The sequence below is a fragment of the Micrasema longulum genome, unplaced genomic scaffold, assembly GCF_059751315.1.
Source record: "Micrasema longulum isolate JH-2025_06_02 unplaced genomic scaffold, ASM5975131v1 h1tg001539l, whole genome shotgun sequence".
In the NCBI taxonomy this organism is placed as follows: Eukaryota; Metazoa; Arthropoda; class Insecta; order Trichoptera; family Brachycentridae; genus Micrasema; species Micrasema longulum.
In genome coordinates, this window is record NW_028278722.1 from 1 (window position 1) to 26065 (window position 26065).

The following is a 26065-nucleotide window of genomic DNA, read 5'->3' on the forward strand; positions in this document are numbered from 1 at the left end:
CATATGCATTTAATTTGTCTCAGCTGGTAGAAGCATGAACTTATCGTTCTACTAATTTGAGCGTCAAGAGAAAGGTCAGAATTGAGTAAAACTCCCAGTAGTTTAACGGTGGGTAAAGCGGTACTCCCTGTTATAATGAATCTTTTCTCTTTATATTAGGTACATATTTTTACTATTAATTATTTATTTACACATATTTATAGAGTGAACTGTGGAGAGGTCACAATGACCATTCAGGACTTGTATCTCTATCAATAATAATAGTATTGTTATCCATATTATAGTACGGAATAATTGGATGGGGTGGTGCTTTTAAAACAAATATTTTACCAGTTGAAAAAATACAAAAATTAATTATAAAAGTTATTTTGAAAAAACCGTCTACTTTTCCCACTGTTCAATTACTAAAAAAATGTAAGGTTTCAGATATAAAATTGCTATTTAAAAAGAATTGTTTGCTTCAAATACATAAAGATAAAATAAATAGTAGTATTTCTAGGTCTCAAAACGTAAGTACGCGACCTAGAACAGGTGGTAATATCTTAACTCCTAAATTAAAAACAACTACTGCACAACATCATTATACTTACAGAGGAATATTTTTCTTTAATGAAATGAACAAAGATAGTAAAAAGTACAATCAGGAATACAATATATTTAAGAAAGAAGTAAAAAAAATACATCTATAATTCTTCTTTATGTAACACTGATTGAAAACATCGTTAATATCTTTTTTGTAATTTATATATGTTATTTTAAAAATATTATTGATGAAAATAAAATAGTCTATTGTAAGACGTCACTCCCCATTATGTACACAAGAATTGTTTATTTCTTTTACGTAATGGGAAACGTTAATGTAAATATATGTATTTGGTTCTTCTTCTTCTTCTTATGGCTCCTCTCCCCAATGGAGGTTGGAAATCATCATTGCGATTCTTACTTTATTGGCAGCTGCCCTGAACAAGAACTGAGTACTGCAATGGAACCAGTCGCGCACGTTCTTAAGCCAAGAGATGCCCCTTCTACCTGCACTGCGTCTCCCTTCAATCCTTCCCTGTAGAATGACTTGTAAAATTTTATATTTTTCGCCTCTCATCACATGCCCAAAGTACTCAAGTTTTCTTTTCTTTATGGTCTTCAGTACCTCTTTATCTTTTTCCATCCGTCGGAGAACATCATCGTTTCGGACTATCCACCCAGGAGATTTTTAATATCCTCCTGTAGCACCACATTTCAAAGGCTTCGATCTTTTTTGAAGTGTTTTGGGTGAGTGTCCACGTTTCGACACCGTAAAAAAGTACTGAGAAGACGTAACATCGAGTAATGCGCATTCGGAGGTCTAAATTAAAGTCTCTACTGCAAAGAAGGTCACGCATCCTGAAAAAGCAGCCTCGCGCCACCTCTATTCTGACTTTGATCTCTTGCGAGTGATCCCATTTATCATTCAGCCAGCATCCTAAATACTTATATTGATGAACTTGCTCAATAAACTGCGCTCCAAGTTTTAAAGTCATTGGGAGAGTTTGTGGCTTTTTCCCAATAACCATACATTTAGTCTTGGAAATATTCATCTCTAGCCCTTTATTCAAACTTGTATTTGATTATTGTAAAAAATTGTATTTAGTTGTAATATTGTATTTTAATTTGTTATTAATAAATAAAAAAATCTCAATAAAGAGTAAGCGAACCTGTAATTTAACCCTGGCATCTCCAACATTGACTTTACACGTAAAAAAAGAAGCCCCTATTGTGGGGGAAATGTGGCTTGAAAACATTTTCCCAACATATCGGACGACCATACTAGTTTTCCCCACGCCTGGAACAAAACAATTAAATTCAAATTATTAATTCACAAAGTAACATAACAAATAACAAAGGATTTAAGACGTTAAATTGGAAGTTTATATCAAACCAAGAACCCTCGAGCAATGGTTCGACATTATTAAGGTATAACACTCTCTAATAGCAAGAGTATTTGCCTCTTAAATATAGTTTCACTAATGTGAAAGGTGTCGATCTCCAAAGTGATAATGTTCAGCTGCTTGACTGCTCTTCCAATCGGCATGACCAGAGGCAGGTTGGTTCTGGAAACCGGGAGGTAAAACAGTCTGTGCTGACGCTGTCGGAGATAGCCATCAGGAACATAAAAATTGATACTCTCTAAAATGGCCGAGTTATCGATGAAACCCCTTAACAGTCTGAAAAAATGGGTCAGTGTAGACCCATCCCTTCTAAGTTGCAAACTATTGGTCACGAGCATACCCGAGAGGAACCCAGTGGGATAAAGGTCACATGTTCTCTTGATGTGAGCATGAAAAGTCAATCCGCTTTCACAGATAATATTTTCCTCGAAATTCAAATATAAATACCTAAATTCCCCATTACCTATTAAACACTTAGCCTCACCCTTAACCATTGGTTTTTCCCTCAATTATGATTAATGTACATGCTATAGTTCATAAGATTATTTTTATTTTCTACTTAAGTACCTTGAATTATATAACTATATAAGGACATTCAATCCAACTAATCTTCACATTCGTTTGAAAATGCCCTAATAAGGCGAAACAATTGTCGCGAAGTTTTTATTTTTATAAGTTTATATTTGTAAAAATAAAATAAAGTGTTCAGTAGACTCAAATCAGTGTTTGATTTCTAATTATAAGTTTAAATATGGAGTTCTACAAAGTAAACACCAAATCAATCAATGTATCTTAATACTTTGTTTTATTTATAATGTATTAATATTGTAATAATGTGTATATTTTATTGAATAAAGACTATGAAAAAAAAAAACAAAAAAGTCCAGATGCTGTCTAGAGTTTACAATACGACACAATCAGGAAATTGGTACATGTAAGACGTATGATAAAAATAAAACCCTGACTACTGTGAACAAAAGACAGATAACAGACAAATAAGACAAAAACAACATTATAATACATAATTAAGACTTGGTCAATTGTAATAATTATTGCAACATATTGCTTATCAGCACTGAACTTCTAACAATACTCGATCCACACTTGTAATTAAATATCGCACTTTTCCCTCTTTCCAATTGTTCCAAGAAGCTAAACTTTAAGATCTAAGACAATTATACTGTTTTCAATGTTTAAAATATATATTTCAGAACCAAAATTTATTTACAAGTAATTCAAATAGATCAAGTCAAAGAAGGAATCGTGTGTTAGAAATACCACATTGTAAAACGAGGCTCGCACAGAGACATGCATATTTTATGGGCCCAAAAATTTTTAATTCTCTTTTTACTGATAATATTTCATTGATTCCAAACTCTCAAAATTTTAGCTTTTTTAAAAACACGCACTATCCTGGATTCAAGCTAAAAACTACTACTACTACTACTTTACTAAAAACATTAATTTGTTAAAACTTAACGATAGAAGAAAAATTATAGACCTTTTAAATTTATTCAAAATTGTAAATTCAATATGGAACTGCCCTGAACTGTTATCTCTCACCAACTTCAGGGTGCCTGGAAGAATGACTAGAGAGGTGCCACCGTTTTGTAGCAACAATTCACGGACAGTGTATACTTGTAATGCCATATTAAATAGACTTCATGAACTCGGCAATTGTTATTCCCACGTATCTGATATATTTAGTGTAGGGTATTGTTCCAATAGAACAAATCTTTTGAACTTTTTCAAAGATGGTGAATGGTAATTATATTTATTTATTCATGCATTTCATAATATATACAGTTTTATGTTCACTTTGCCCAGCTGTATGAAACAGTACTTATGATTTTCTTGTTGTATTACTGTAGAATGTTTTATTATTTTATTTTGTTTTTTACATTTATTCTTGAATTGTTTAAACTTTCTACTGAATATGCTGTATAATTTTTAGGTTAATTTTTTAAATATAAATCTTGTATAATTTTTAGGTTTATTTTTTTTAATAAATCATGGATATAAGGAAATTTATGTTTTAAAAAATATATATATATTAAGCCAAATATGTTGGTATTATAAATGTTTGTAAAAGGCAGATTTGCCGTTTATGTTAATAAAATAAAAACTAAAAATATCTCAATTATCATTTCAATTATGTTCTTATATATATTTTTTCTATTGATTTCAATGATACTATCATTTTGTATAATTGAATATACAGGGTGTTCTTTAAACCCTGTCACACCTGAAACCACGATGATCAGTATGGGCAAGAAGACATGTTAGCATGTTTAAAAAAATATTTAGAACAAAGAAAAATTTTCAAAATAAAATATTTAAAAAACAAATGGCTGCTTACTTCTGCAGGGGAGAAGTGAGGGGAGCACGACACAGTGTCAGACTCCCCCCTTCCTCCTCCTCGTTTCACCCCTGCAGAAGTCAGCAACCATTTGGTTTTTAAATGTTTTTTTTTTTTTAAATATTGGTTCTAAAAAAATATTTTAATATGCATATACCAGTGGCGAATGGTGATTTTATTTACAGGTAAGCTATAAAAAAATATAATTTATTTGTATCTACATAGGAGGTACAAAATATAATGTAAGTAATATATACTATAAATTGATATTTTTCTGTGGTTCTGTGTGATACAATTCTCATCTATAAAATCAACTCAAGCGATGTAACTTCGTGATATATTACCCATTACTTTAATATATAATTCGATAATAAATAAATAAAAAATACTACTATGAATTCAGTCGATATTAGATGTTCAATTGAAATGTCAACTGACCGCATTGTTCTAGTAATTAATAGTGCTAAAAGCGGCCGCGTGGAGCGCTATATGTCCTGCAATATGACGTATGAAAGTAATTATGGTCTTATGTCAAAAGTACCATCTCAAAGAAAAATAGTCCTTAAGAAACAATGTTCGAAATACTGTTTTCCAAATCAAGAATCTTCAAATAATTTGTGTAATCTGCAAGTTTAACCTAGGAGAAAAAACCCGCACTGGGGTTAATACATTCAAAATATAGTACACTTATTTGAATGAAAAAATAAGCTGAAATAATCGGCTAGTTTCTTGCCTCACTGCGGGCGCTGGGCGCGCTTTTTTAAAATTTATATTTATATTAGGATAAAAATACAAACAGTGGAAATGATTTAAAATAAATGTTAATTATTTATTTGTTTTTCTGTAAATAAAGTTACAATAAAACATTAATATAGTTAGTCAAATATAATGGTAAGCTGCTCATTATCGCTTCTATCCACGGTTCGCCCCTGGCATATACATACATATACATAAGTTTATATATTATTATAGAGATACATGAGAAAAAAAAAAATGTAAATAAAGAACAATATTAAGAAATTTTATACAAATTAATTTATAACCTTTTGAATACTTAACCTATATTTGTATAAAGACAGACGAAATATATCAACTTCGCCATACTCGTTACCTAGCCGGTGTAGTCTAGGTATTAGTGAATCGTAATAATAATTGTGACTGCCAGGAGATTCAAAAAATAACGTTAGCTGCCGAGTATTCTGAACAGGAACTTTTAAGTTGATAACACTATTGAAGGTTAATTCAATAAAATAATACACGTAACGTAAAAGCTCACCACTGGAGTTCGTCAAGGTTGCGTCCTTGCACCATTTCTTTTTATAATCCTCGTGGACTTCATCTTAAGGAAGTCAATTCCACTAGATCGAGGAATATCCATCTCCTCTTGAATGCAACCTAGAGTATGCCGATGATACGGTTATAATTGACAATTCAGTCAGGGGTCTTCAGGCCACTGTAGATAGCCTAAATAGGTACTCCGCATGCATGGGTTTAAAAATCAATATTGCAAAAACCCATGTGCTGTGTAACACTTCATGCCTCGATGCCCAAAATCCCCTGACTGTCAAACCGAGTCATCAAAAGGGTCGAGAGTTTCAAATACCTGGGAGTATATGTTGCGGAAAATGGCAGATTTCAAAAAGAACTGGGAGTGCGGCTAGGAATAGCAGGCGCCACATTCAACAATATGAAGGCTGTCTGGAGATCGGATATTTACTCAATGAAAACCAAATGCTGCCTATATAATGCCGGTATAACATGCATAAAGTACATTTTCGGTCTTTGGAAATATGACCACATTTCTGATTATCGTAGGCAACTGAAATGGCTCAAAATTAGACAGCGGAGAGACTATCACTCCCTCTCACTTCTGTTCAATGTACTTCATAGTCCTAACGCTCTTATATACCTGCGTGAAAAATTTCAACGCTTATCAGTTCATGGTTTACCTCTTCGTTCTCATTCTCAAGGCACTCTCTTAATACCCATACACAATTCCTCTTTCTTCTCTAACTCATATAGTGTCCATGCGGCTCGACTGTGGAATCATCTCCCATCCACCATCAAAGATGTTACTACATTATCTCTGTTTAAATCACGTCTGAAGAAACATCTCCTTTCTCTTCCTTAATCTCTCCTCCTTTCCTTTTTCCCTTTTCCCATTGAGTAATAGTTTTGATTTAAGGTAATTTATAAACAAATACGTTTATTTCTATTTTTATATATTTTTAACTTTTTAATCTTTTTTTTTTTCTATTGAATATGTTCTGTAACTTGAACTATAAAAATAAAACTTTTATTTTATTGGTTGGTTGGAAGAAATTGCCATTTGGCAATAAGCCCCGCCCCGCCAATGTACAAATAACATTATGAATTATTATATTATTACTCAAATGAAAGACATAACCCCCACAATACATCACATACAAATAATATAATCACTAGATCCTCAACACATACACAACTTAAACAAATACAAACTAATACCACTTTCGGACAAAGGAATTTTGAGTATTATTCAATTAAAATCTATAACCTACTTCCACTATCCATTACAATTAGTAACGAGAAAATGTTTAAAAAGGCTATAAAATAATGGAGAGTGCAGCTAGGTAGAAGTAAAATGGATTGTTTCATTCGCCCATACCAATATTAAATTAATTTATTTATTTATTTAACTTTTTGTACATAATGTTATTTGTACATTGGCGGGCTTATTGCCAAATGGCAATTTCTTCCAACCAACCAATAAAATAAAAGTTTTATTTTTATAATTCAAGTTACAGAACATATTCAATAGAAAAAAAAGATTAAAAATTTAAAGATATATAAAAATAGAAATAAACGTATTTGTTTATAAATTACCTTAAATCGAAACTATTACTCAATGGGAAAAGGGAAAAAGGAAAGGAGGAGAGATTAAGGAAGAGAAAGGAGATGTTTCTTCAGACGTGATTTAAACAGAGATAATGTAGTAACATCTTTGATGGTGGATGGGAGATGATTCCACAGTCGAGCCGCATGGACACTATATGAGTTAGAGAAGAAAGAGGAATTGTGTATGGGTATTAAGAGAGTGCCTTGAGAATGAGAACGAAGAGGTAAACCATGAACTGATAAGCGTTGAAATTTTTCACGCAGGTATATAGGAGCGTTAGGACTATGAAGTACATTGAACAGAAGTGAGAGGGAGTGATAGTCTCTCCGCTGTCTAATTTTGAGCCATTTCAGTTGCCTACGATAATCAGAAATGTGGACATATTTCCTAAGACCAAAAATGTACCTTATGCATGTATTCTGAAGTCGTTCAAGTTTATCGAGTTGCTCACAGCTTAAATCAGTCATGGAAACATCAGCGTAATCTAGAATGGGTAGTAGTAATGCTTGTACAAGAGTGCATTTAATACTAATGGGTAAGAATTTTTGCAACCTTCTAAGTGAGTGTAGACTGAAAAATATTTTGCGGCTTAATTCATTAGTATGAGCTCGCCAGCAGAGATGTTCATCCATTAGTACTCCTAGATTTTAAATTAACTGCTCCACAAGTGTATAACTTATGTTAGGTTTTTGTTATTTTCATTGTGTGTTTTGTAATATAAATAATAAAGATGTACATAAATACCTTGTTTTTAAAACTTTGTTTTTTTAATTAAGTCTTCTTTGTTTATCCTCAAATGTAATTTCAAAAAAGTATATTGTTAAGTGTCCTCGGCACGGGAAACCCCAGTGAGGTCACATGATTATAGTTTGTAAGCGAAAAATATGAATAAATAAATAAATGCCGAACACTCCTCCAGTGGAACGGAAGGCTTGTTGACTACTGCCAACAAGCCGGCTTCTCCTGAAAAGTTTTAAGTGGTTTCCTCTCCACATGAGCAAATGCTGAGAAGTTCCTGATTGGCCCACTCTAGAATATCCTTCCTGATCCCAAAAACTTAGCTAAAATTTAAAGTAATTTAACTGCAGAAAAATCCTCTTTTTGAAATATAAACCTTGTATAAGCAAGGTAAAAAATACTCCGGTGAAAGCTGTCATCAAGCGGAGGCGATACGTTTGGCTTGGCCATGTGCGGCGGACGCCTCCGGGAGCCTTAACCACGCCTGCCTACTTTACAAGGCATCGGGTTCTCGACATCCTGGAGGTCCACTGCTGACTGTTCGTCGGCAGTTCGTGTCAGAAATACGGGACGCGAACCTGACTTGAGGATGCACAGGAGCTGGCTGCCGACAGACATGTTTGGAGGATCTTTGTGGACACCATATGCTCCAACTAGGGAGCGGACATGGAATAATGAAAAGCAAATACAATTCCTTGTAGAGCAGAAAATTTGCTTTCGAATGAAGTACAACCATTACCATTTTGTTTTACTTTTGGTACTTATTTTTAAATTTGAAAAAAACGGACACTAAGTATACTTAATACACAATTTTGGAAAAGAAATACCGCAACCTTTATTTATTTAATGAGGATTAAACGCTTATAACAATCGCTTAATAATTGTCGAACCATGAAGGGTTTAGAAGTATCAAATTACTATCAAAACACAGCAGATTGCAAAGAAAATCTTACCCTGTGACCCCAAAACCACGACTTTTCCTTCCAATATTCTCATTATATCGACATGTAATCATTAATCGAGTTGTCGTAAGTACTGGTGGTAGTTTTTATTACGAATATGTGGCACGTAAGTGTTTAAAATAGTCAATATTTGAGCTGAAAAAACACGCGACCGAGCCGTAGAAACGTGATGTCAAACGTCAAACTGACAAAACTACCTTGTTTCTCGTATTCCGTGTTTACAATTTTTTTCAAAACATCGATTTGAAGTTAGCCAAACGATGATTTTAGATTGCCAGTATCAAAAATATATTTCGCGAAAGTGTGACGTATCGAGTAGAGATATTATATTCTCCGTATATGATACCGGCAATCTGTATAATCCGGTATTTTATACAATACCTAGGCAATGTATAGAATACCTAAAACGTTTAGGTAATGTATGAAATATGATTTATTTTATACTTTGCCATGGTATTCTATACAGTACCGAATGCGCAGCCGGTAATGTGTGAAAAAGATAAGAGTGAGGAAGGGAAAGACGTGCGAGCTGGTAGTAAACCAGTAAATTGAACGCTACTTCCTCGTAACCTAACATAACCTAAACTAACTATTGAATTATAAAGAAGAAGAAAAACACATAAAGAAGTAAAAAGTGTCCTAAAAGTAAGTTCCTAAGAATAAATAAATATTTTTGAGTGTAACAATTATTTCTACTGCGAAAAAGTACTATATTATCTACCTTTTCCATAAAGATTATTTTGAATAAACAAACAAACAAACAAACCATCACGCCGTTTCCCCGTAAGGGTAGGCAGAGAGGATAGAACGCCACAACACTCTATCTTTGCATACAGATCTCGCTTCCTCTACATTCATACATCTTCTCATGCACGCGCGCCGATTATTCCGACTTTTGACATGTCCATCTTTAAGTATTTGTTGGATTTGGTCATGCCATGTCTTTCTCGGTCTTCCTCTATTTCTGCATCCATCAACATTCGCATTGTAAATATTCTTAGCCGTTCTCTCGCTGTCCATTCGTTCTACATGTCCAAACCAGCGCAGAGCTCCTTTCTTGATTTTGTCGATAATGCTTGTCTCAGCCTTACATAATGTACGGATCTCAACATTTGTGCATCTATCGTACATAGTTTTACCACACATTCGCCTGAGAGATCGCATTTCGACAGCATTCAGCTTACTTTCATCCCTGTTTTTCCAAGTCCATACTTCGCTCCCATACATCAGGGATGGGACCAGGACTCCGTTGTGAACTGCCAATTTTGCCTCTTGTGACAACCATTTATTTGCCAAGGTCGATTTAAGTGCACCGTTCACTCTGTTCCCGGCACTCACCCTCCTTTCAATATCTTTCTCAGTCATTCCATCCCTAGTGAACATACTTCCCAGATACACAAATTCCTCTACTTGTTTTAGTATAACTCCATTCACAGTGATTTCACATTTAGTCATACTTTCATTTCTTTCAAAAACCATCACATTCGATTTATCGACATTCATCAACAAATCGCTTCTCTTGCATACATCGTAGACCTTTGTTACCAAGAATTGCAGTTCCTCTTTGTTGTTAGCAAGGAGTACAGCATCGTCAGCATACAAAAGACAATTGACTTTTAAATCACCCATTTTTGCTCCCATTCTTAAGCCTTTCAGTTCTTTCATGCAGTTATCGATATACACGTAATTGTTATTTTAATAAAGTTATTTTTGATCAAACATGAGCTATTTTATTTGTTCGTCATTTTATAGGTAGCATAACATAACATTGATAAATATAGATCAAATCTATTTACTTTACACATTGCCGGTGGACCAGCAGGTACTCTATACAATCCCTAGGAAATGTATACATTACCTAGGCAAAGTATATAACGGACAATAATATTTCATACATTGTCAGTTGTTATATACATTGGCTACCCAGATAGCAGTGAAACTTGGTACAAACTTGATGATTGATGGAAGGTTAAAAAGGAAAATTTGACGCGACAAGTTTTTATCAAAAGTTGCTGGAATATTGTTATGACAAATTTGAAGAGACAAGTTTTGACAAAACTTGCTGGAATCTTGTTATGTCAAGAATGGTATTTCAGAATCCGAAAGTCATATAGTGATGATCAACACATTGCCATATACATAAAAATATGGAGAGAATTTATTTTTTTATTTTTTTTATTTAAACTGTTATATTTAATCCCAGGACTTTTCTACAAGACCGATTTTTTTTGGCACCACAACAAGCCGTGAGGCCTAATTACAGTGGTGAATTACAGCACGGTACGCCTAGCCTTAAGAAAATCACATTTATTTTTTGTGTTCTCACCAGGAATCGAACCCAGAACCTTAAATGTGTGAGCCAAATGTCTTAACCACTGCACCACGGAGGCCGCTGAATTAAATTAGTGCATGACAAATATCCAAAAAAGTGGTTGATTCCAAACAACATTCAGATTGGCAATACTATGAAAGTCATAGAAAAATGATATATATCACCGTTTTTGTCCGTGGGTTTCATGTCATTTTTAATTACGCATTTATCATTGGACGTTTTTCCGGCGATTTGAAAACTTTGAATATTGTCAAACTGTTAAAACTCACAATTTTTCTATTATTTTATTCAAATAACTATCTACTCTATTTTTCAATTTGTAGCATTCACGGAAAAGGATAGAAAAAGTTTTTAATGGGTAACTTACAAATGCTAATTTTGAAATTACCTAGCTGTAGAATTACCCCGTGATATAAACTTTAAAAAATGTAATTGTAATCAATAATGTCTTGTGTATTGTTGTTTATGGTTTGTGAACCACGATAAATAAATGAATAAGTATTTGTATTGTTTACACCTCTGTAATGGATCTAATTTTCAAAATGGCGTTGCTTTATGGCAGCAATAGTACCCTATAATGGCGACTTTCCCCCCACTTGGCAACACTACTTAACCCACTTAGTTCCCCCGCCTCCTGCTAGATGCCACTAGCGGCGGCCTTAGCGAAGACAACAACCATAACTGCGCACTTACAAAGCCAGCCCAAACTCATTTGAGAAAATTGCGTTCGCACTCAAGTACAAAAAGAAAGACATCTTATAATTTATTATTTGTGTTAACGTTATTTTTATTATTTTCTACCTAATGCATAAAAAAAACTTATTGCATGTAATTATGTAATTACATCAATTGAAAGTGGTTAAGCTGTTTTTGATAATGTGTCACAGCGAAAATAAATTTATATACCCGTCTCCTTTTCTCTCGCCAAATTCAATTCTGCCCCTTGCGCATCTATAAGAAGATTTCGATTTTTCAAAAAGTTAATAGTAACAAATAATTGTCACCAGAATTTAGTGTCCACTTTGAACTTTATAGAAGTAAATAAACATTTAAACAATCGATTTTCGGTAAAAAAAAAAACATGAAATATAATTAAAAATAATGTAATCGAGGTCTTATGTTTAGTCTTATGTCTTATGTACCTCAGAGGCAGACGAATTCAAATCCTAAAGTAAAATGGTTGAAAAAAGTCTAAGGAATCCACATTCTAAGTGATTCCTAATAATTTACAGCATTCATTTGTATTTTAAGTATTTTAATACATTGGTTCTTTTATTATAAGACTTACATTTTTTCAAAATCAATGAACATGATCAGAAACTGGATACGAAAATCGAAATGTCATTTCATCGAATTCTGGATTTGCATCCGTCTACCACTGAGGTACAGATATGTTTAACGTGTTTATGAATAATATATTGAATACCATTATTTTATTTCCCTTGTTTGTCTTTGCTATATGGTTTAATATTCTTTTTGTTCAGTTTCTTGTACATACGTTTCTTCAGGTAACTGTTGTAATTGGCTTAGGCTGTATATAGGTAGGTACAATAAATGAATAAACAAAAATAAATTTACTCTGACAAAGAAAACGAAGAAATTAAAGTGTGAAGTTTTGCCGCTCAAGCAAATGAATAAGAAAATCAACAAAAAGGTCAGTCCATTCACTCCATTTCTTTGTTTTCCATTTGCGCTAAGATATTTATAAAATTTAACATACCTGTTGTTGTGAACCAGCTTACGCTTCGCTAAATAGTGTTACAGTTATCAATTTTAAAATATTTTTTTTTACGCTAAGTTTAACTTTTTAATTTGCATTGCAGTGTGCTTTTTTGGTTTAATTGTATCATTTTAAAAAGTTATTCTGTTGTTTTTTTAAAATAATTACTTTGCGTTGGTGTTAACATAAGTTGTGTTCTTTTTTGATAATATGTATAAATGAGCATCAAAGGTAAAACCAAATGGTTCTTAAACGTTATTCAAAAGAAAATTATTTGCTTAAGATGCTGTATTTGCTTTCACGTCACACATCTTATTTTATTAAATCACAAGTCTTCAAGATGGAATATCAAGTAGACGAAAGCGAGCATTTGCTATTAGTAACACTGGCGGCCCCTAACCGAAAACATTGGCAGTGCATTTCTTTACATTTTGTCAACTTAAATATTAAGTTCAATAATATTATAACAATATGACATGATAAACGAGTAATAGTATGACAGCCCGCGCATCGAAACTAGGAACGCTAAATTTGCTCAACATTATACGCACGTTATAAGTAACTAAATCAACTAAATTCGTACTAATGTCATGTCATTACGCATGTTCAAAGTGACATTACAAACGAACAGCAAACTTCAAATATGCGCATGCGTCGGCAATGCCCTTAGAATGTTTATTATTTTCTCCTTCTAACGCATGATTCACCGGTATGAAGCGTTGTCTATCTCGCTCAAATGACGATTTTAGGAGATATGGTATATTTCATACAAATTCAGGGTAAAGAATTGTGCGAAACAGAATATGCACAGGGATGATTAGAAAATCGTTCGCTAGAGTCGATCTTGCTAGATCCTTTGGCGTTTGTATGGAATATTATGATGTTTACAAGTATAATATTGCAACGAATCGCTGATTCTTTGTACTGATAACATTTTTACTATCAATAAAATTACCAATTTATTTACACATATTTTTGCTTGGAAGTGCACTGCACATATGCACATACTAAGGAACCGCCTCTGATAGGTAATCAATGTTGATTATTCAAGTCTAGCGGTTAAAAAGTATAAAATATATTTCGTAGGCTCACTAGAAATTTGATACCAAAAACACAACTGGGCTACGCTTTAAAATATATTCCATTTTTATTTTATTTTCCGTCCACCACATGTCACGGGCATAGGAATATGATGATTTTTTATTTATTTAAACGGCACTTAGTTCTTTTTACGTGCAAGGAAAATAAATGAACAAATACACACATTTTCGTAGATAAAAATCTTTTTGACTTTTTAGACAATAATTATTGAATCTCTGTTAACTTTCCATTATAATCGAGGCCTAAAGATGGCCAGTCCAAACATTTTACTTCAACAATTTCCTTATTTTTTGTAAACTACATAAACGCATGTCACACTTTTGGCACGTGCAAACTTCCACGCGCTCCCGACCTGGTTGTCGCTCATCCATAGTTCATGAGCGGTCGCCGGAGGGCGCCAGCTCTCCTCTCGCTCCTCCAGAATGCGCGGGTGGCGGGAAGCGACCCTTTTAGCGAGATGAGGTTTGGTAGCAGCTACTCGACAACAAACTACATAATGCTAACTATTGTAGATGTGTTGTGGAATGTAGCATTAACACTTTGGAGACGGGACAAACCAAAGATGTTGAAAAATCAAAGGAGTTGATAAAACAAAGTAGTTGGAAGAAAACTAGAAAATATTTTCTTGGCACATTAAAAGGCGCAAATGAGTCAAATGACTAAAAATAATAGACTGGAAAAACTGCTAATTCGCTCACAGAAATACTTAAGTATAAAGGAAACTTCGGATGATAAACTGAAGAACTCCAGGGTCGCGATTATAAAAGGTTTCTTCATCGGTAGGTATACATCGAGATCGAGACGGTATAAAGTAAAATCAATATTTATGATCGAAAATGTGTATATTTGCATAAAAAACATGTGTGAGGGCCATATAATTAAGAATAGTCCAGAAGGAGCGTAGAATCATATTTGAATACATCGGACCGTGTCCAAAAACCCCCCCTCTATGCCCACTTTCACCGCGTGCATTCGTGGTGTCGCCGCGTAATGTTGCTTGATAGGAAAAAAAAAACATAATACAAATGTAAGGTAAAAAGAAGCAATCTGTTAATTTCTCTAAAATTTTATTATGCACGTGGAAACATTGATTGACACAACAGAGTAAATAAGTAAAGGGTCATTATGTAAGACTAATTGAATTAATGAACTTTGAACTTAAAATATAAAAAAAAATATTTTACATAAAACTGATATTTTTATTTCATGTTAAATAATATTTCATGTTTTAAAGATAACGTCGTTCAAATGTCCCCCACGGCGTTGTAATCCGAGGTCTTATTTTCATTAGTTCTTTAATTAGATGAGCAAAGTAGGGTTAAAAAAATTACTACCATGGCAACACTAACGAAATTTCCATTTTGTTTCTTCGACAATCTGACAGATGCAAAAATAATTGAATTTTTAAGTAACGAGTTTTGTATTTTTGTATTATTTTGCACCACGACAGGCCAGGAAGCCCAATTACAGTGGTGTTTATTACATCACAGAACACCCAGGCTTAAGAAAAATCACATTTAATTTTTGTGTTCTCACCGGGAAACGAATCCGGAACCTTCCGTGTGTGAGTCAAGCGTCTTGACCACTACACCACGGAGGCCGCCATTTGCTACTTAAATATTTGTTTGCTAATTACACATGAAATGTGATACCATCCTGTTCCTTTAAGATCCTAGCAGTATTTCTACACTTTAAAAGAACACAACATAGCATAGTTGAATTCAAATCAGGAGTTGCGTACTGAGTGACGTCTACAAAGAAACGAATGGGTCAAAACGTAAACCTACGCATTTATGAGTAGTTTAGTCGCCTTCTGTTTGATGTGCGTATGTGGTTTTTGGACTATTCTTAATTCTATGGCGGGAATGATGCAGATGATTGGTTCTTTCTATATTCGGCTTTGTGTATCAGGATTTTTGGATATTGGATGCGGTGATGATAAAAATGCTGACCCAAAATTGTACACTTCTTTTCTGACACTTTAGCGGTAATTTTATATGATAGCGGTAGGAACATTATTTTTTCGTCGTTCAGTACGCAACTCCTGATTTGAATTCAACTAAGCCGTATTGTGTCCTTTTAAAGTGTAGAAATACTGCCAGGATATTAAAGAAACACATTTCATGTGTAATTATCAAATGAATGTGTAAGTAGCAAATGCATAACTTAAAAATTGAATTATTATTTTATCTGTCAGATTGTCGAAGAAACAAAATTGACATTTTGTTAGTGTTGCCAGGGTAGTAAATTTTTTTAACCGAACTTTGCTCATCTTATAAGAGAACCAATGAAAATTGGACCTCGGATTAAACAACTCTGTAGTGAAAATTTGATTTTATCTTTAAAACATCAAATATTATTTAACATGATATAAAAATGTCCGTTTAATGTAAAATAAAATTGGTTTTATATTTAACGTTTAAAGTTCATTAATTCAATTACTCTCATTAAATGACCCTTTACTTATCTACTGTGTTGTGTCAATCAATATTTCCGCGTGCACAATAAAATTTTAGAGAAATTAACAGATTGCTTTTTATTTTTTACCTTACATTTGTGTTACGATTATATTTTTTCCCATCGTGCAACATTACGCGGTGACATCACGAATGCGCGCGGCGAAAGTGGAGCATAGTGGGGGGATTTTCGGACACAGTCCGATGTATTCAAACATGATTCTACGCTCCTTCTGGACTATTCCTAATTCTATAATTCCCGCAAATAATATCTGGTGGAGTGAGAGGGAACACTTCACAGGTGAGTCGATTTCCATTAATTATTAAGTGGCAGCAAGCGTCCTTAAGCTAGGGTTTCCTAGGACAGCGGTGCCCGTATCTTTACGGCCGTAGTGAGCGGTGATGCGGTGGACAGCCGTCGTAATGGTGACTAGAGAGTGGTTTCCTAGGGAAACGGTGTTAAATGGTGTTGATAACACCGTTTTCCCAGGAAACCACACTCTAGTCACCGTTGCGACGGTTATCCACCGCATCACCGTTCACTACGGTCGTTAAAATACGGGCACCGCTGTCCTAGGAAACCCTAGCTTTAGTAACGCGTGTGTCGGCTGACCTTGTTGGACCATCTTGGATTAGTTCACGCGCTCTCTAAGCTATCGAGGAAATAACTTTCGCGCCTTTCTCTCGCGTCACCAGTAATATTATAAGAAAATTCAGTAGAAACGAGACGAAATTTTCAATGTCGAGGTACGGAAATTTTTCAATTGGATTTTTCCATTCTGCATATATGTTGATTTAATATCCGATTAGAGTGTGAAAATCAGTGTAGGATAACATTTTTGTAAAGCCTAGATACGAAAACAGTCGCCCATTCCATAAAGAGTTAAGTATTTAGTATTTCTGTAAGGTCCGTTTTGACCATCTTAGCGATAATCCGCGCAATTTCCATTATTCCCTTTTCAAATTTCGAACGCTCAGTGTTGCCAAATGGCGCGTAATATTTCGACTAAGTGGCCCCGTATAGCCCGACAAATAAATCTGTGCCAACAGTCGGTGTCAAAATCTTTGCAGACAATTGCCGGATTGAACTATAATAAGATTTCTCGTCAATACTAGCAGTGTTCTAAATTGCGAAAAGTGTGCTTGAAAATTTGACTCATTTGAATAATTTGATTTTTATAAAAAATAAAAGAAATATTAGTTTGTGGAAATAATTTTTTTTTTCAGCACTCGTGATTATCATATTTATATATATAAATATACTCACATATTTCTGATTAGCATCACGTCTGGGGTACTATTCTGAGTCTTCTCGCGGGGATAGAGAAGTTTTTAAGTGGATGTAAAGCGGGGGTCTTTATTTTATCCATGCCACTACTTCATTTATGGTCAAACTGATGATTCAACGTCAAATTACGGAATATAAAAGTCTAGGCATGTACAGGGCTTATGACTAGTCATTGGCTGGTTTAAGTGGCCACTTTACACACTATGTAACATTCACAATTCTGCCCATATTCGAACATTTGATTTCCTTTAATTCGTTCATCTGTTGATGTTTGTAAAGTTAAAAAGCTGAAACCTTTATAAATGTGGGTGAGATTCATACAATTGAATTATTTCACCTACATACTAGGCAACGCCTTAAAATCTTATTTTTTTTCTATTTCTATACTTCTTCATGGACCAGGTGGACCGCCCTCTCCTTTTTTTCAACTATTTCCCAAACAACATAAAATATTTTTATAATCTAATCAGTGCATGTTTGTCCTAAACAGATCTTCTGCAGCCTTATTCTCTCCACTGCTGGATGGCGGCCTCTTCCAAACGTCTCCATTCCTTCCTATGACCCGCTTTCATCATCCACGTTTTACCGGCAATAGAGGCAATGTCGTCGACCCATCTTTTCTGTGGCCTTTCAACACTTCTTTTGTTTGCCCATGGTCTCCACTTTATTATTCTGGGTGTCCACCTGTCATCATTTTGTCTCGCCAAGTGCCCTGCCCACTGCCATTCAATTTCAATTTCGTTCTTATTAAAATGCATGTCGTGTTGTTTTTATATTTTTGTGCAACAACTGTGGTGAAGGTGTATAGTGGGTTTAATTGGTGTCCTAACCATGATCGGGTTGCGGTCCTGTGGCTAGTGTCTCGGACTCACGGACCAAAGGTCTGTGGTTCGAATCCCACTCTACCCCAACTGGATTCCCATTTTCTAAAAATGATTAATTTACAACTCTTTGAAAATGGCCCTCAAAATTAAATATTTGGGTAAATCATAAGAACGCAAATATTTATTTAAAAAAAAAAAAATTTAGTAAAAAAAAATACCACAAAAACAATGATTTAAATATTAATAATACATATTTTTTCAATTGAAAATAATACTCGCGCGCAGATAAATTTGTGGAGCTATAGTTGGCCAAATTGCCATCAACAAAATGGCGCCTTGGCAAGACCGTGCCCAGTTTAGATTTGTTGGTCGATTTCCCGCCGAAATTCGCGTCGGCCATTTTTCCGCCTGTCCGCCAAAGAATGAATTATTGGCCGAAGCATTTCGGCCATTACGCTCGGATGCCGGGCGATTTTCTTAAAGACTTTGCGCTATGTTCCATTAGGCGATATTAGGTTCTCTCAAACTCAACTCTTAAGACCGCCATGTTTTATTTTCATTACTCAATTTCGAATTCAATGATCGGCTTCGAACGTTTAGAATCTCGAATATTGACGCGTTTTTTGCAATCTTACAATGACGACTAGACGTTACAAGCGGAATAAATATGCATTTTAATTAGTGGACCTTATGTGCCTTCGTTCATTAACGGACTTTCATTAGGCTGGACGTAACGCAAAATATGCCGTCGTGTGCAATGAAAAAACAATCACAATTGCAAAACAATGCTCTAATAAATACGATCAAAATAGTATATTATGCACTTGTACAGTCATCGCTTTCCTATGGAATAATTGGATGGGGGAGAGCTTTTAACAACCATATTAAACCATCAGAAACTGTTCAAAAAATTATATTAAAAATAATGCTTCACAAAAATCGCACTTTTCCCTCTTTCCAATTGTTCCAAGAAGCTGAACTTTTAGACCTAAGACAAATATATTGTTTTCAATGCTTAAAAAATATATTTAAGAACTAAAACTAATTTACAAGTAATTCAAATAGATCAAGTCAAAGAAGGAATCGTGTGTTAGAAATACCACATTGTAAAACGAGGCTCGCACAGAGACATGCATACTTTATAGGCCCAAAAATTTTAAATTATTTTTTTTCTGATAACATTTCATTGATTCCAAACTTTCAAAATTTTCCTTCTTTTAAAAAACACGCACTATCCTGGATACAAACTAAAGATATGAACTCTTTTTTTCTATGATATATTTTGTTGCCCAGGAATATTTTTATGCTTTAAAAAAAAAAAAATATTTCGTCTTTTAATTACTATAAAAAAAATACCATATAATCTTTTACTGAATATTTTATTTTCTCTTTCTTATGTTACACAAAAATATTATAACTGTGCATTATTTATTATAGGAGCAAAAATTCATTAATATTTTCTTGTATACCCACGAACAGGCCATGCCTTTGTGGGATTTTTGTTTACTATTTTTAGTATTAGGGTTAGTATTTCATTGCTATGTAATTATGCTTTATTTTTTAATACTCTGTTTTACTTCTTATGTATATTGGCTTCATTAACAGAATATCCTCTGATTTTACTAATGTCCGTACAATCAAAACTCTTTATTGCTCAACTGTTCGCCCTCTTCTAGAATATGCCTTCGTGGTCTGGTCTCCATTCTATGTCAATTGCATAAATCACATTGAATCAGTCCAACATCGCTTGCTTCGAAAAATAGCGTGGATGCTCGGACTAGAGAGAGATAATTATTCTTATGCTGAAATAGAGTCAATGTTAAATATTTCTAGTCTACAAAAACGTAGAACTAATATTGACTCCATATATATGTTCGGCATACTAAATGGTATAATGGATGTTCCATCATTACTGGGACAAGTAAAATTCAATATTTCGACTCGTAGATTGAGAAACAATGAAGTACTGTTCATCGATCAGCATAGAACAAACTATGGCCTAAATTCTCCAATGACCCGCCTTTGTCGTATTGTTAACTCAAGACAGGATCTGGACTTTTTTGGTTTAAGTTTACAACGATTGAAACGAGCACTAAATAAATAGTCCAGATCTTGTCTCGATGTCCCTTATGTTTGTCAATGCTTCTTTCTTTTTTCTTTAAATGTTTTAAACTATTCTTTTATTGTAATATTTAAACCTTATAAATTGTATACATGGACAATGTCCGTTAACAAATAAATAAATAAATAATAAATAAATAAATATTGTAAAAAAACAACAAAAAAAATTACCGCGCGCAAGTAAACTTTTTTTGTATTTAATTTTCAGTATTATTATTATTATTATTATTATGGATAACTTATATAGCGCCATTTTCGAAATATCTCAAGGGCGTTTTACAAAGTGATTATGTAAAGAAACAAATTTAGCTCTAACTTTTTTAATTTGTAATTTGAGGAAAACAATGTACTTTGTCATTACATGTTAAGGATTTGTTCAAATGATTTAGAGAACAAGTGGGTTTTAAGTTTTTTCCGAAACATCACTTTACTCTCACGGGGATGGGATATTAATATCAGGAGGTCGGATAGGAAATCAGGATAACAATCATTTATGGGGCATCCAAAAATAATATGGTTTAAATCTTCCTCATCTAGCTGACATTCGCAAATGGCAGAGTCCCGGACATGGATTCTGAACAGCTGAGAACCATTGCAGCAGTGCCCAATGCGCATTCTGCATATGGAGGATGTCTCAAACTTGTTCAAAATTTTATTTTTATTTTTTATACATCGTATTATCGGCGTTACGATTTTTCAAAGTTTTGTATTTCTGCAATAACTCCGCGTGTAACGTCAGAGGTTCATTTCCGCTTATTCTCATTCAGTTCTTCCCATTGGTCCAGAAGCGACAAGCAGACCGGAAATCTTCCATAGCTCTCAGATCATAGGTTGATTCACATGAACCAGTGACGTCATTTAAAGTAGTGCGTTTTTATCAAAATATTTTTTATTATTTTTTCCGTACATTTTCAAGAAACTTTGTTCTACAGTTTAATGCTCTAATTTTTACCCCGCGTAAGAAAAAAAAATTTGTATCCAATTTCCCGTAGGGCTGAAGTTCCTCAATGAGTTCAGTTGCCATGAAAAAGCATTTATAGGTACTGTAATTTTATTTTAAAAATCATAAGTCGAATCCCTGTCCCATTATTATTTTTATCGTAAATTTAAGGAACAAAATAAGATAAGTACGTAATTTAACAAAACTACCAACATTCGATTTTTCTGGTTACATCCCTAGTATTTTTTAAAAAAAAGGGTTCACCGACGCAACATTGTAACGACGTTTAGAACAGAAAAAGTTTTTTATGTTTAGAATGGTTTATTAGTGCAAGTAAATCGTAAAATTACCTTATTTTGTCATTATTACAATTAATATGTAATCGCAATTGAAAAAAGTTAGGCAACTGTGCAGTTCTTAATTCGAAAAAATAAATAATATTTTATTACCGTCCTTACAAGGTTATATTGTTGAATTTTGATAAAGTGTCAAATGTGACGTATTAAACTGGCCCTACTTTAGGCATACGAGTATGCATACGTAGGTACACGGACGCAGTTTTAAATTTGCGAGAAGCATGGAATCGTGACAATAACAATTTGTATTTTGACACAATTTTTGTACTGGCGATTAAAGTGGCTTATTTCAATTGAAAACGTAACAAAGTGCTGAAAAACATAACGCAACAATAAGTGAATAAATAAAGAAACGTTATTATAACATTTTGTGTAAATCCTGATTGTGAGTGACGGAATCGGCGGTGACGTCTCGTTTTTTCTTTAAAAAATACGGCAGTTTCGGATTCAACAGTGTTTGTTATTTATCGGCGTAAGGTGATCATTGAAGACAATCCGTTTTTCGTCCCCAGGAGAGTCGACATCTTTTGTGGTGAGTCCTTTTTTAAATTTAATTTTGCCGAGTGAACTAATAACTCATTAACAATCAAGACAAATAAGACTAAATATATGATAATAAAACGAAAAACAAACGACCCATAAAACTTAACCTAATAATTAAAGATGAGCAAATTAAACAAACAGACAATGTAAAGTACTTGGGTTTGGAAGTGGATGAAAAATTAGCGTGGACAAAACATATCAAAGCAGTTATAAAAAAAATAGGTCCAATTATTGGAATAATGAGAAGAACAGAAGTCTTTGATAAAAGTACAAAATTAATGATATACAATGCTTTTATACTTCCACACTTTGTATATGGATGAATAATATGGTCGCAATGTAGTAAACAGATGCATGAATCAATACAAAGAACAATGAATAAAGCACTTAAAGTAACATTTAATTTTAATAAATATACTAGAACCACAGATTCATATAAAATAACAAAAATGCTCAATCTAGAGGAATTAACCTACACAGAAAAAATAAAAATGATATTTAAGATGAAAAAGAATAAAATAAAGGAAATATTAAATTAAATTTTAATTACAACATACATAAAATAAATACAAGAGCATCAAATAATTTAACTCGCGAACAACCTAGGACCAACAGAAAAAGAAACAGTTTTTTTTAAACACCAATAAATTTTTACAATTATTTTTTTTTATTAAATTGAAAAACATATTATACATAATTTTATATAATATTCCCAAGGAGTTTAAAAAAAACTCGTTTAGGGACATGCATATAACAATATTTATTTAAAGACGTTTTTATATTTTAAACTAAAACATTATTTACAAAAGCAGAATAAAAATTATGATACACTACAAATTAAAAGGGTATGAAAAAATATTTAAAAATAACAAAATAAACATAATACTAAGTATGGAAATAAATTCAAAATGATATATACATTATACAATCTGAGAAAGAAAAATTAAAAAGTAAAAAAAAGTTTAAAAAATTACATGGGCGTAAGTATAGCCTGTGAGCTCGCCAATACATGACAGATGACATTAACATAACCATAGAAAAACATAGCAGTTGAGCTCTCAGAAGTAAAGCAACGTGAATGCAGCAATGCTTGAACTGCATGTCAATAATAAATAATATTATTTGGCCATACGGAACTTTAAAGCACACCTTGGTTTAATTACTAATAGTATTTTATCGGTTAGGTAGGTGTATTTAAAAAAAATGTTGCGTACCTGAAAAAAGCACAAATAATTATGTTTTTGTAAATGATGTCAGTAGCGACACTCAGAGAGTGGCTTTGTGACGTTTTGACATTTTTTATAAGAAATTCATGGCGTAGCCGAAATACTGTTATAAAAACGAGGATGTTTTTGTTGATTGACGTTAGCAGGCGCTACCCAGGGGCGACTTTGTGACGTGAGAAATTATTTAAAAAAAGAGATTCATGGCGTAGCCGAAATATTGTAATTAAAACGAGGATATTTTTGTTGATTGACGTTAGCAGGCGCTACCCAGGGGCAACTTTGTGACGTGAGAAATTATTTTAAAAAAGAGATTTATGGCGTAGCCGAAATATTGTAATTAAAACGAGGACGTTTTTGTTGATTGACGTTAGCAGGCGCTACCCAGGGGCGACTTCATGACGTGATGAAATTATTAATTTAAATATTTTTTTTCATTTTACATAGCGCAGCCGAGATAAGAAATTGCGTGGTGTTTCGAAATTTAACCGTGTAGGTAGCCACCTAGTTACAATATTATTTTTGTATTTGTATAACTCCTGTTTTATAATGTTTATGTATTTATCGCTATAAGAATTGAACTAAAGATAGTTTTTACTTTTAATCGCTATCCGTTTTTTAAATTATGTTTGTAACACTCAGTAATATTTATTTTTCTAGTATTCAATGTTATTTTTGCATTTTAATTAATATTGTTAATATAAAGCGTATTTTTATTTATTCGAATTTACTAGACTGTTTTTATTACAAAAAATAAAAATGCATATTTCTCTATGTATTTTTCTGTTATAAACAATCTATTAAAATAATACACATCAAATTTCCATTGTCTGTTGATTTTATTTGCAATCTTCTTTTTTTTCGATGGTTAAAACTCTAGGAAATTCAAAGACAATAAAAATTTTGCTGTCATATATTGGCGAGCTCACACGCTATACATAGCCCATTACATGTATGTATATATACAAACTGAACTAGTGCGAGAATGCAAATGTTAAAAATTACGTATACATAATACAAGCTATAAAAGTATAAAAAAAAACACAAATAACATTTTAATAGTATAAAAACCTACATATACAAGCAAAAACGGTAAAATATTAAAAGTTATATGTTCAAGATACGCGCGCATTCTCTGGATAAACTAACATTATTTATTCAAAGTACTTCTGGAAAAAAATAATTCTTCAATTCGCACGTCCTGTTCCTATATTTTGAAATTGGTACTTAAAATTTTTGTGGCAATTTATTAAATTCCTTGAAACCCATGTACTGTAAAGATCTAGTACCAAACTTCGTAGACTTCACAGATCCAATATAAATATGATTTTTTGATCGAGTACTGTACCGATGGATGTCTCCAATGAAAGCTGGCTTTATGTTACTGTGCATTGAGTCGAGAGTAGTATTAATGATAGTGTCAGTTATCTCGAAATAGGAAAGCATGTTAAAGGCATGATTTTTGTTTCAAAATAAATGTCCCTTAACATGAAGAACATTTATGAGGAGGTAATATAGAAGTCTAGGCATCTACAGGGCTTATGACCTGTCAATGGCTGGTTTAAGTGGCCACTTTACACACTGTGTAACATTCACCATTCTGCCTATATTTGAACATCTATACTCCTTCAATTCTTCCATCTGTTGATGTTTGTGAAGTTAAAGAGCTGAAACCTTTATTTATGCTGGTGAGATTCATCTAATTGAATTATTTCACCTACATACTAGGCAACGCCTGAAAATGTTATTTTTTCAATTTCTATACTTCTTCATGGACCAGGTAATTTATCAACAATATTTTGAGTTTGTCCAAATTTTTGTAGACAAGGACTGGATTCAACTCCCTGGGGAGCTGTTTATATTAACATATTACAACAGAGATGAAGAACATTTAAGAGAAGGCATATAGGCAGATTACACACGTGTTGACTTATGACTGCGATAATTTAAGTATGTTGTGATCGCTCAAATGCTTAGCATGTTTTTAAGCACGTCGATAGTTATTTGTGATTGAGCTACTTGACTTATTAACCTAAAGTAATCTCTAAGTCAACGCTCGTGTCGGTTTGTTTATTTATTTTCCGCGAAAAATTAGCGTTTACTATAATAATAAAACAATATATTGCATTTGCAAAATAGTAACGGGTATCTAATACAAAAAAAGTAAAAATTAAATTACAATTACTATGGCGACTGCCTTTTTTGACATTTGGCTTGCGAACCGCCGGCTGAATGCAATAAATAGCTTGATAAATAAATAATTTAAAATAGCAGTTTTGGAATATTTTCCATATTGACA

General features: G+C 33.2%; 1 long non-coding RNA gene across 1 annotated transcript; it reads right to left on the minus strand.

Annotated features, from left to right (window-relative positions):
- Nucleotides 1–889: 889 nt before the first annotated feature.
- LOC148274972 (uncharacterized) lies at nucleotides 890–9067 on the minus strand. Its single transcript, XR_015824144.1, has 2 exons — nucleotides 8854–9067; nucleotides 890–1819 (listed from the first exon to the last, which is right to left on the minus strand). It is a non-coding gene; the product is annotated as an uncharacterized LOC148274972 (long non-coding RNA).
- Nucleotides 9068–26065: the final 16998 nt, after the last annotated feature.